The following is a 13,955-nucleotide window of genomic DNA, read 5'->3' on the forward strand; positions in this document are numbered from 1 at the left end:
ACCATGAGCCTGTTGCCCTTGATCCATACCCAACCTCTCAATGTGCACAGCTCTTTCTCTTAGTCATCTTGCTTGTCTTATGCTGTTCATCACCTGAAAACAAAGACAGCACTTGAAAGGTAATCAGTAAAACAAAATAAAATGACTTGATCTCAAGAAGATCCAAAGTCCTAATTCTAGAATAAACTCTCCAATTGGCAACGGCGCCAAATTGATAGTAGGTTTTTAGCCCACAAAGGTCAATTAACCTATTGTGTTGTAGCACTTGATGGTCAATCCAAATGGAGAGATTCTAGACACTAGAACTATGAGGAGCTATCTTAATTCAAGTCTAATAAGCAGATGAGTTGGTGATTAAGTGATCTAAAAACATAAAACAAACAAGAAGCAAGCAGTAATTGAGAACTAAACAAGCAAGATAAAAAAAAAACTCAAATTCAAAATAAAGAGAAAGCTAAACCTCTAGATGTGATCATTGATCAGGGTGCTTTTAATGTTTAATTGATGATGCTAAGAAAACAATGCCACACTTGCAATTCTTTAGTCTAGACTTTCAAAGCAGATTAATTCATTCCCATGACAGAAATCTCTTTTCAAATTGCTTAATCAAGACTAATTTCCATTAGTGAATAAGCAATCAACAAGCATAAGGTTCCAAGTCTAAAATGACCAGACAGCCTCTTTGTGCATCAAAATAAGAGCTAAGTTAGACTGAATCTTACACAGAAAGATATAGCAAGCAACCACATGATCTCAAAACCAGTTAACTTAGAATTCTAATCTAGATTAATCCTCTCATGAAGGCATTAATCTCCACTAATCCACTTTCAAACCAAATTTCCATTTGTGAAATATGAATCAATGAGCATTAAGAAACAGTTCTAATATGTCATTTATCATCAAAAAACATTCTCATGTGGTTCAATTAACATAAACCCTTAGTTTAGCTCATTCATGCATTTCATCAAACACCTTGTGGGTGGAGAAATGCCTAAGTTCTAGATCAAGCTTATAATGAGAGATCTAGCATTAAGAGCAGCTAACTAAGGAAAGGAAATGAGAATCTAGAACCTAAACATCATAAATCAAACATCAAAGCACCCTAATCTACACACCTAGAAGCTTAAAAGAAGATTACTCACTAATCATGCTTAACACACCTAATCTTTTGCAAGAGAAAATGTTAAACATGATTAGGAGCAAAGATAAGAAGATGAGATGATAAGAAACAGCTTTAGATTGATTCAATCCTCTAGATATCTCTTAACAAACTCGTTTTTGACTAAAGGGGAAAAGAAAACAAAGAGAGAATCTAAGAGAAAAGATAAAGCTTTTTAGGGTTTTCTCCAAAAAGATATATATACTAAGTGCTAATGTGCCGGGTCAGCCCAAGAAAAACTGGGTCCTGACCCGGCCTTGATGGATAGTGGTGTGGTTTGCCACGGTCAGATGGTCCTTGGCCAGACCGTGGCATTCTGACCGTGTCAAGGTTCCAGAGCAGATTCTTCAAGAGCAAGGTTGCTATGGCTTGATTTGGACCGTGATGCATGGCCGTGTCTCTTCTTTTCTGAGTTAGGGTGATGAACTTCTTGGATTGCCACGGTCTTGTGTCATCCCGTGTTAATATGGTTGTGTCAAGGCGTGGACATTCGGTGATTGTCACGGCCTGGGCATGTCAGATCTTCATTGCTTGTCGTGGTCAGGTTCAAGGCCGTGCCTCAAGACCATGTCAAATCCAGAAGGTTGGCTTCATCAGTAGTACCTTGCCATGGTCTGGTGTAGACCGTGGCATTCTCAACGTGTCAATCACCGAAGGTTGGCAGAACATTGCCATGGTCAGGTTAGACCGTGGCATTAAGACCGTGTCATGCTCCTTTGACTCTTTAGCAAGCTTCAGATGTTGCCCAGCCTAATGCATGGCCGTGGCATGGTAACCATTTCAAATCCCGAGATTTATCATATTATGCCACGGCCAAGCCCAGGCCGTGGCATTATCACCGTGTAAAACCATGACACTTAGCACCTTATCCACTCTTAGAGGTCTGGCTGATATGTATGTCTCTCGCTTTCTGGAACTCACAGCTCACAACTCTAAATGCTACCAAACTAATTCCACATGCAAGGTGACTCATTAAGCTCCAAACTTTATTCAGAACTCAATTTCATTTGGGGAGTGCAATGGTTCCCGGAGGGCTAATCTCTGAGGTGCATTGCACGGGTCCAAATCTGCTTTTAGACATGTCTTCCTTGGAGTTGCAATATCTCTTAGCTCACAAATCCAAATCTCATGATTCCAAGCGTTCATGAAACTAGACTAAGTTCTCTACAACTTTAGTCAAGACCCTGTAAACCAGATCGGAGGAGAAGACTTCCTGGTAACGACGTCTTTGAGGTGTATTGGATTTCTCCGGAATGAGTGCGAGATATGTTCATCTTCCGGTGGCCATATCTTTCGTCTCAGTGCTCAAAATTCCTTGAATCTAACTGTTCTGGAATCTAGACTCAATTATCTTGATCTTTGCCGAAGACCCCGGAACCTGAATCGGCCGGAAAGATCTTCCGGTAATGTAATTTCTGAGATGTATCTGCACCCGAGAAAATTGGCCGAGAAGCTTAAGCGACCAGTATGTGTTTTGGCCGAGAATCCTACCCACGTATTAATTTTAGCCGAGAATCTTTGACCATCAGTAAAGTCTTTTTTCCGAGAAGCTCCATAATGCCCATTTTCACCATTTTTGATCATTTCAAGTGCATTTCTTCATCTGGTTCACATTCTCCAATCCAAATGGGCCCATAAGCACTTGTTTAACACTCCAAACCATGCAAAACTCTCTTGGACCTAATGCAATCTCCTAAGTCCTAAAACAATGTCTAAAGACCTAAAATGTATGCAAATGAGACATGATTTGGACTTAAATATATACATTAAATGATGCAATTTATGAATATATCACTACAGATTTTAATGATTATGCTTTAAGTTGGTGGGATAACCTAGTCACAACAAGGAGAAGAATTGGAGAAGATCCAATTGACTCATGGAATCAATTGAAGACTATCATGAGGAGGAGAATTGTTCCGAGTCATTATCATAGAGAGCTGCACTTCAAGCTAAGAAACTTAACCCAAGGAAGCCAATCTGTTGAAGAGTACTACAAGGAGATGGAAACTCTCATGATAAGACCTGATATTCGTGAAGATAGGAAAGCCACCATGACTAGATTCATGGGAGGACTGAACAGAGACATTATAGACCGCTTGGAGGTACATCACTATGTGGAGCTTGAGGAACTGTTGCACAAAGCCATCATGTTCGAGAAACAGCTCAAAAGAAAAAGCTTCAAATCTAACAATGGGTCTAGCAAACCAAGTTATTCAAGGGATGAGAAAACGGGTTATCAGAAAGAATTCAAGCCATTCTCCAAAGCTAAGGGTGAAGAACAGAGTGTTAAGGGAAAAGAGATAGTGACTGCTTCCAAAAACAGAGATATTTAGTGTTACAAGTGCAAGGGATATGGTCACTATGCAAGTAGTTGTTCTAACAAGAATATTATGATCATAAAGGAAAATGGGGAATTAGAAACCAAAGAAGAACAGTCTGATGATGAGGAGCAAATAGAGATGCCTGCCCCAGGAGAGATCCTGGTCGCTAGAAGAACTCTGAATGTGAAAACCAAGACCAATGGAGATGATCAAAGAGAAAACCTATTTCACAGCCGGTGCATAGTTCAAGATAAGGTGTGCAGCTTGGTTATAGATGCCGGTAGTTGCACTAATGTGTCCAGTGAGACTATGGTGGAAAAGCTAGGAATAAAGGTCATGAAGAGACTGAAACCTTACAAGCTGCAATGGCTGAATGAGGCAGGAAAAATAGAGGTCAAAAATCAAGTTATGGTGCCATTGTCGATAGGCAAATAGAAAGATGAGATTCTGTGTGATGTCTTGCCTATGGATGCGGGGCACATCTTACTTGGAAGGCCATGGCAATCAGATAGAAGGGTTATGCATGATGGTTTCACCAACCGTTATTCATTTGACTTTCACGGCAAGAAGACTAAGTTCAGCAAGATCAGATTGCTATGAAGAGGAGTAAAGTGCAAACTAACTCAACAAACTCTCCATCTACAAGTCTCATGATTACTAAACCAAAGGGAGGTCCAATCCCAAACTTTCTGTTAGTTTTTAACGAATGTTTTAATCTAAACATGTCAATGCAGGATATTCCTAGCAAGATTAAACTAGTTTTGCAGGAATTCAAAGACGTATTTCCAGAGGAGAATCCGCAAGGCTTGCCACCAGTAAGAGGCATTGAGCATCAGATCGATTTTATACCTGGAGCTTCTCTCCCAAACAAGCCGGCTTATAGGACCAATCATGTGGAGACCAAAGAACTTCAGAGGCAAGTTACTGAGCTCATGGAAAAGAGACATATTCGTGAGAGTATGAGCCCATGCGCAGTACCGGTCTTGCTTGTGCCAAAGAAAGATGGCAGTTGGAGAATGTGTGTAGATTGCAGAGCCATCAACAATATCACGGTGAAGTATCGACATCATATACCTAGATTAGATGATATGCTTGATGAATTGCATGGTTCTAGCATCTTTTCTTAGGTAGAACTTAAAAGTGGATATCACCAGATTAGAATGAAAGAGGGTGATGAGTGGAAAACTGCTTTTAAGACTAAACAAGGGTTATATGAATGGTTAGTCATGCCTTTTGGATTAACCAATGCCCCTAGCACGTTTATGAGGCTAATGAATCATGTTCTTAGGGCTTATATAAGTCATTTTGTTGTGGTATACTTTGATGATATCTTGATTTACAGCAAAAGTTTAGAACAGCATGTAGAACATCTTAGGAAGGTCTTAGAAGTGCTTAGGAAAGAAACCTTGTATGCTAATCTAAAGAAATGCACTTTTGGAACAGATGACCTTGTCTTTTTAGGATTTGTTGTGAGTGCAGATGGAATCAAGGTTGATGAGGAAAAGATTAAAGCAATCAAAGATTGGCCAAGTCCAAAATCTGTTGGAGAAGTGAGAAGTTTTCATGGACTTGCGGGGTTCTATAGGAGATTTGTCAAAGACTTTAGCACTTTAGCAGCCCCACTCACCGAAGTTATCAAGAAAAACGTGGGTTTTAAATGGGAGCAAGCTCAAGAAGAAGCATTTCAAACTTTAAAGGACAAACTCACTCATTCCCGGGTGCTATCTCTCCCTGACTTTACTAAAACTTTTGAAATAGAATGTGATGCCTCAGGAATTGGTATTGGTGCTGTTCTTATGTATGAGAAAAGGCCTATTGCATTCTTTAGTGAGAAACTTGGAGGAGCTACTTGTTCTTCAGTAACCAATTGTGCATACCACGAGGATCCATTCGAGAGTTACTGGTACGAGAAGCTCATGGAGGTGGATTAGCTGGACATTTCGGTGTCACAAAGACACTTCTTGGGCTACAAGAGCACTTCTACTGGCCGAACATGAAGAAAGACGTTGAGAAAATCTGTTCTAGATGTGTCGTATGTAAGATGGCTAAGAGTAAAGTTCAACCTCACGGTTTGTATACTCCTTTGCCTATTCCTTCTCAACCTTGGACTAATATCTCTATGGATTTTGTAGTTGGCTTACCTCGCACCAGAAATGGTAGAGATTATATCTTTGTAGTTGTTGACAGGTTTAGCAAGATGGCTCACTTCATCGCTAGCCACAAGACAGATGATGTTGTGAATGTAGCTAACTTGTTTTTCAGGGAAGTAGTGAGACTGCATGGAATGCCACAAGTTATCGTTTCAGATCGAGACACGAAGTTCTTAGGACATTTTTGGAGAACGCTTTGGGCTAAACTGGGAACAAAGCTCTCATTCTTGACTACGTGTCATCCTCAGACCGATGGACAGACCGAGGTGGTGAATAGAACGTTGTCCACACTTCTAAGGACTTTGGTGAAAAGTAACCTCAAGACTTGGGAAGAGTGTCTGCCTCATGTCGAGTTTGCTTACAATCACGCTAAGCATTCCGCTACTCTCTTTTCTCCTTTTGAAATTGTATATGGGTTTAATCCACAATCACCTCTAGACTTGATCCCTTTGCCTTTAAGTGGAAAATGCAGCTTGAATGGCAAGGAGAAAGCTGAACAGGTCCGAAGAATACATGCTAAGGCTAAGGAGAACATCGAGAAGAAGACAAAGCAGTATGAGAAGCATGCCAACAAAGGACGAAGCTGATTTTCGAAGAAGGAGATCTGGTGTGGATCCATCTGCGGAAGGAGCGATTTCCAGCTGAGCGAAAGAACAAGCTAATGCCCAGAGTTGATGGAGCATTCGCAGTCATCAAAAGAATCAACAACAACGCCTATCAGATTGATCTTCAAGGTAAGTATGATGTTTCTGATGCTTTCAATGTTTCTGACTTGCTTCCTTATGTTGCAGATTCAGATTTGAGGACAAATCCTTTTCAAGAGGGAGAGGATGAAATGATCGTGACCAGCTCAGAGGAGGAGGAACCATGGCCGCAGAGGACATCGATCAACTGGAGGCTGGAGCTCACATCTTCAACATCTCTATCTTGAAGAATGAAGAACCCAGTAACAATGACTAGGTAACTTAGGTGATGATTCTGTACTCTTTTCCTTGGTGAGGATTTTGGAAGGCAAGGAGGTTCTTCTCCAAGGTTTTTAACGAGGCAGAAATCATTGCTACGTCGAGTTACTTAGAAGTTGTTACTAATGGGTAATAACGTGCAAAGTCACAATGACTTGTGCACTAGTTGTTTTAGGCGCACCACTTAGGATTTAGAAGGGACGCCTCGCTGTTTTATTTTTAAATCAAACTTCGTGTTGTTTTTATTTCAAACTTCATGTAGTTTTGTATTAGAGCTGCGATTTTCTCTCTTAGTCTATAAATTCGAGAAAATCGCCTAAGTGTTATTCAGTGAAGAATTTTGATCAAACTTTTAACGTGTTCTTCTCTCTTGATTTCTGAGAACTAAAAAACTCTGAAATTCGAATCTCTTAAAAATATTCTGTTTACAAGAGATTCTGCTATCACCATCACACCACTTTCACAATTTGATTCACCAGCCATCATCGCCTCTCATCGTTACACCATCGAATCATCATCGCACCACCATCGCTGCTCCTTAAACTGTTTTCATCGCATCTGTCCATTCAAATCCTGATCTCGCGTTGTCTGTTGCCTTTTCTTCAGAGTTGATCACCTAGGATCGTATCACTTGGGAAGAATGTTACCACATGTAGAATTTGCTTGTAATCATGCTAAGCATTCTGCATCTAAGTTTTCCCTATTTGAGATTGTTTATGGGTTCAATCCCATCTCACCTTTGGATCTAATGCCTTTACCTTTGAGTGAAAGAGTTAGTTTATATGGAAAGAAAAAGGCAGAGCTTGTAAAGCAGATCCATGAGAAGACACGTATCAACATTGAAAACAAGACAAAATACTATACCAAGCACGCCAACAAAGGCAGAAAGGAAGTGGTCTTTGAAGAAGGAGACATGGTGTGGATTTATCTAACGAAAGACAGATTTCCCAATGAAAGGAAGTCTAAGCTCATGCCACGAATTGAGGGGCCATTCAAGATCATCAAGAAGATCAATGACAATGCCTACCAGCTGGATCTTCAAGGTAAGTATTCCGTGAGTTCAAGCTTCAATGTTTCTGATTTAGTTCCTTTTCTTGCAGAAGATACAGATTTGAGGTCAAATCCTTTTCAAGTGGGAGAGGATGATACGATCATGGCCAGCCTTGGAACTGAAGAAGCTAATGGAGAAGAGGGAGAGCTTGAACCAGAGGTTACTAAAGCTAAAGAGGGAGACAAGGAGCAGCTGGAACCTGAGGGAGCAAATGGAAAAGAAGATAATGACTTATACCTTCCTCCCGGCCCCAATGACAAGATCAAAGGCAATAAAATTCAAGCAAGCGTTTCACAAGCTACTACACTCTATTCAAGGCAATCTTAAGTGTGCTAATCCAACTACACTGGTTGTGATCCAAGCCACTTAAGAGTTCATCAAAAGAGGTGTTGTGACTTGTGCTCTTTTTCCCTTCGTTTGGTTTTGTCCCATTGGATTTTCCAAACAAGGTTTTTAATGAAGCTTGTTCGCAACACTATAATAAGAGGTCTCTTGATGAAACCCAGCCCATTTTACTCACCAGATTCGTCCAAGGAAGAGGAGGAGCCAATATTTGAATTCAAACTTGGTTTTTTAGAGTTTCAATAAGTCATTAGTTGTCTTTGTCATTTTCTAGGCTTGGGAAACTCTATATGTATTACTCTTTCTCCTTTCTTTCATTTTATCAAACCTTTTATTCTAAAACTTTCTCTCTAAATTGTTTGATCAAGCTTGTTTAGTGAATTCGGATCTTTATCCTTTCATTACAGGCATAACAATCTGTTGATAGTCTAGGAGACCTTTCATATCTCTTAGAAGTATCAAGAAACTTCCACCAAGTTTCATCATCATTCCCAGATCCATCTGATATTATTTCATTCCGCAAATCATCAGATATCACATTCAACTCGTCACAACCATTGGAGAGTATTCCGGGGCTTGATCCTCACACCTAGGATCATATCAAGTGGTATCAGAGCTGATCTCCAAACCCAGGTTGTGTCTTTTCATGTTCTGCAATTTTTGAATTTTCATATTCTGATCAGAACAAAAAGTTTAGGGTTCAAACTGGTTAGGGTCGTGCTATTTAAAGCCTGAACTATCTAGTTTATGCCTTTAAATCATCAGAAACTCAAAAGGGATTTCCAAAAATCTAGAGAAAACAAATTAGGGTTTATTTCAAAATTGCAGTAGCTTCATAAACTGTTGCGTTTTATGTTGCTTTAAAACTACTGTCTGTTTTGTTTTGTGAGCATCTTTACTGGCCTTTTTATCTGTCATCTGAACAGGTAAAATGGAGGAATCAGCTCATGAAAAAGAAGATCCTGCGAATTCAAGTGGAGTAGCCAACAAACTTATGATGGACGCTATGATGGCTCAAATGATGTCTCTTATGCGGCAAGAATTTGAAAGCATGAGATCAGATATGGAGAAAATGGTTTCAGAAAAGCCAAGGAAAAGTCATGACCTTTCGGCTTCTGAGCAATACTACAGCAACTCTTCTAGGGCTCGATCATCAAGGAGGAGAAGCATTGATAGAGAAGAGAGACAGCCACGGTCTGTTGATCCCATGAGCAGTCTTAAGCTCACCATTCCTGAATTTAGAGGCACTGCCGATCCCGAAGAATATTTGGAGTGGAAAAAGAAGATTGAACTTGTGTTCAATTGCAGAAACTACACCACCGAACACAAACTAAAGCTGGCGCCTACAGAGTTTAAAGATTATGCTTTAAGTTGGTGGGATAACCTAGTCACACCAAGGAGAAGTATTGGAGAAGATCCAATTGACTCATGGAATCAATTGAAGACTATCATGAGGAGGAGATTTGTTCCGAGTCATTATCATAGAGAGCTGCACTTCAATAGAAACTTAACCCAAGGAAGCCAATATGTTGAAGAGTACTACAAGGAGATGGAAACTCTCATGATAAGACCTGATATTCGTGAAGATAGGAAAGCCACCATGACTAGATTCATGGGAGGACTGAACAGAGACATTATAGACCGCTTGGAGGTACATCACTATGTGGAGCTTGAGGAACTGTTGCACAAAGCCATCATGTTCGAGAAACAGCTCAAAAGAAAAAGCTTCAAATCTAACAATGGGTCTAGCAAACCGAGCTATTCAAGGGATGAGAAAATGGGTTATCAGAAAGAATTCAAGCCATTCTCCAAAGCTAAGGGTGAAGAACAGAGTGTTAAGGGAAAAGAGATAGTGACTGCTTCCAAAAACAGAGATGTTCAGTGTTACAAGTGCAAGGGATATGGTCACTATGCAAGTAGCTGTTCTAACAAGAAGATTATGATCATAAAGGAAAATGGGGAAGTAGAAACCAAAGACGAACAGTCTGATGATGAGGAGCAAATAGAGATGCCTGCCCGAGAAGAGCTCCTGGTCTCTAGAAGAACTTTGAATGTGAAAACCAAGACCAATGGAGATGATCAAAGAGAAAACCTATTTCACAGCCGGTGCATAGTTTAAGATAAGGTGTGCAGCTTGGTTATAGATGCCGGTAGTTGCACTAATGTGGCCAGTGAGACTATGGTGGAAAAGCTAGGAATAAAGGTGATGAAGAGACTGAAACCTTACAAGCTGCAATGGCTGAATGAGGCAGGAAAAATGGAGGTCAAAAATCAAGTTTTGGTGCCATTGTCGATAGGCAAATACAAAGATGAGATTCTGTGTGATGTCTTGCCTATGGATGCGGGGCACATCTTACTTGGAAGGCCATGGCAATCAGATAGAAGGGTTACGCGTGATGGTTTCACCAACCGTTATTCATTTGACTTTCACGGCAAGAAGACTACCTTGGTACCATTAACTCCCCAAGAAGTTCAGCAAGATCAGATCGCTATGAAGAGGAGTAAAGTGCAAACTAACTCAACAAACTCTCCATCTACAAGTCTCATGATCACTAAACCAAAAGGAGGTCCAATCCCAAACTTTCTGTTAGTTTTTAAAGAATGTTTTAATCTAAACATGTCAATGCAGGATATTCCTAGCAAGATTAAACTAGTTTTGCAGGAATTCAAAGACGTATTTCCAGAGGAGAATCCGCAAGGCTTGCCACCAGTAAGAGGCATTGAGCATCAGATCGATTTTATACCTGGAGCTTCTCTCCCAAACAAGCTGGCTTATAGGACCAATCCTGTGGAGACCAAAGAACTTCAGAGGCAAGTTACTGAGCTCATGGAAAAGGGACATATTCTTGAGAGTATGAACCCATGCGCAGTACCGGTCTTGCACCTAGGATCATATCACTAAGCTTTGTTTTTCTACCACCTGTCACCCTCAAAACGATGGACAAACCGAGGTAGTTAATAGGACTTTGTCGGCCTTACTTAGGTCTGTCATTAAAAACAACCTCCGAACTTAAAAAGACTGTTTGCCACACATAGAGTTTGCATATAATCACTCGGTGCATTCAACTACCTTGTATTCTCCGTTTCAACTGGTTTATGGCTTTAACCCTCTTACCCCACTTGATATTTTGCCTTTACTATTGTCTGAACATGTGAGCATAGACGGTAAGAAAAGGGCCGAGTTTGTGAAACAGATGCATGAAAAGGCTAATCAAAACATTTAACAAAAAACGGAGTTGTACAAGAAGCACGCAAACAAAGGCCGGAACAAAAGGACATTCGAACCAGGCGATCTAGTGTGGGTCTACCTAAGAAAGGATCGGTTTCCCAAAGAAAGAAAGTCCAAGCTACTACCCCGTGTGGATGGTCCCTTCACAGTCCTAGAACGGATCAATGACAACGCCTACAAGCTTGATTTACAAGATAAGTATTCAGTAAGTTCTACTTTTAATGTAGCTGACATACTTCCTTATGTTTCAGATGGTCCGGACTTGAGAACAAGTCCTTTTCAAGAGGAGGGGGGGGATGATACGATCATGGACCCAGAGCATGTTCCAGATAAAGAAGTCGAGGTTCCGAAACTCACTTAGCCGTACCAAAAGGACCCATGGCGCGATCCAGGGCCAAGAAGCTGGCAGGGGCGGTTCAAGCTGTGCTTAATGGGAACAAGACCGGACCAGACGACCCAGCATCACCCAAGGTCGTGACCGTGCTTGTGAACGCCGGCTGTAACTAACCTGGTCCGGGTGATGGCTTAATACTCTTTTTTCCTTACACCCGGGTTTGTCCCAATGGATTTATCGGGTTGGGTTTTAACGAGGTTAAGTCCATTGCCCAACTCTCGACCTAGGTTTGTTTTTGGTCTGGTTCATGGGACAGAAGCTTAGGAGTCATTCAACGCAAAGAATTTCAAGAGTCGGTCAACGGCCAGCCAAAGAGTTATTCAACGTTTTCTTTAATTTAGTTAAAACATTTATGTTTTTAGTTATTTCCTAAGCATGGCTCTTCGCCTGCTTTCTCTTCTATTTAAACGCGATGTATTTTCATTCTGGAACTCATTCACTTTTTATCTTAATAAAATTTCGAGATTTTCTCTTTGTTCATTTGAGAACTGTTTTCGATTCTTAGGTGATCAGCCTCTTGAATCTTTCTTTCGGTTTATTGAGTTTTTTTCATCGGACTCAACGCAGCCTTCGATCCATCTAGCTTAAGTAATTCGTTCAAGTAGTTTTAGGGGCACAAGGATTTTCAGGAACTTGTTCTCACGCCTTGTCATCCTAGATCCGCGGATTCTTAACTCGGTGCAGCCATGCCCTTTGTTTGTGACGATCACCGCGAGTTTGGGCCTAGGGATTTTTGGGAGTTCACACTCTCACGTCTTAGCATCTACTCCGTGCATCCGATCTTGCCCAGGAACTATCAACCTCCATTGTCCAAGTGTGTCCGGTCTTAGGAGATCGTATCATGTCCTTTGCGCCTAAACTTCTTCAGATTCAGTTGCACGCCTAAGTCGGTTTGTTTTGCGAATATGTATGTGGTTCAAGTCTTCTGCTCTTCAACCCGCACAGCCATCATGCATCCTGGAGAAAACATTTGTGCGAGATGGTCTTGCTCAGCTCCAAGTCGCACGCCCAACTCGCACAAATCTAAAAACAAGTTCTTGCGAGTTTGAACATTGTTGCTTAAGCCGCATTCTCATCTCGGTTTGTTTTGCAAGTTCTTGTGCGGTTCAGGCCACTCTTCCTTCTCACTCGCACAATCATGTCGCACAGATCTTGAGGCTTGTGTACGAGATGGTCTTCTTCACTTCCAAGTCGCACGACCAAGTTGGTTTGAATTGCGAACACATGTGTGAGATAATTCAGCTAGCTTCCCACTCGCACACCCAAGTCGCACAGCTTGTGGACTTAGCATATTTTCAGCTTGGAAGTCTTTACCGTTGCTCAGAGTTGCCTTACCCAAACATCTCCAGTCGCAGCTAGTTCCCAGAGTTAAATCCCTCAATGCTGCAAGTTAACAAAGTCGCATAACCATCTCGCAGCATTTCCTGTTTTCTTGGACCATTTTGCGTTTGGGGCGGCATAACTTTCAGGATACTAGTCAAAATGGCTTGATTCAAATTCCAGTGGCTAGGCAGCTCAATTTTCTAGAACATTTCTGAAGAGTCCAAGTGTATCCGGGGAATGGAAGGTCTCTCGGACGACTGATATCTGAAGTGCACCAAAAGAATCTGGAGAAGGCTTCTAAACCCGTGTTCCCTCCGGAAACGTTATCTCCCAGCTCAGAGCTCCACACCGTGTGATCTTAAGCGTTCTGGAAATAGGACTCGAAGCTCTCAAATCTTGATGAAGGCTCCGGAAACTGAATCGGTGAAGAAGGGCTCGGTCCTGCGTAATCTTTTAAGCACAAAGGATTGGTCTGAAATGCAAGCGAGACAGGTATGTCTTCTGTTTGCCATACCTCTGATAACTAAGAGTTTTCAAGCTCTTAGAAGGGTTATCAATCCCCTTGTCAAAGTAGTATAAGGGGTGTCAAACCAAGCTTGTAAACGAGACACTAGCCTATGTCATTTGTTCACTTAAGTCAAGACAAGACGATAAAAGTTTGGTGACGATGATTAACAGGCAAATGAGCAATAAAATTAAATAAAAGCAGAGATTTAAACTAATCAAGATGCAAATAACAAACAGGTGATTCAGAAAATGGTAATGAATGATAAATGCAGAAGCTTTAGACAGGATATTTGACTCGGGTGCTTCCAAGTTAGACTAAGGGGCTAATGAATCATTTTATCAAGCGATTTCATTTGACTTTGAACTCAAGGCACGTTAATCTTCTCATGAAAGTATTAAACGTCTAAACTGATCCTCTTTCATACCAAAATCCCTTTTGAGAAGCACGAATCAGTCAGCAATAAGAATCGGTTCAAAAACGTCATTTAAGGGAACAAACTATCACTCGCGATGA

This window comes from Eutrema salsugineum, unplaced genomic scaffold, assembly GCF_000478725.1.
Source record: "Eutrema salsugineum unplaced genomic scaffold, Eutsalg1_0 scaffold_14, whole genome shotgun sequence".
Taxonomy (NCBI): domain Eukaryota; kingdom Viridiplantae; phylum Streptophyta; class Magnoliopsida; order Brassicales; family Brassicaceae; genus Eutrema; species Eutrema salsugineum.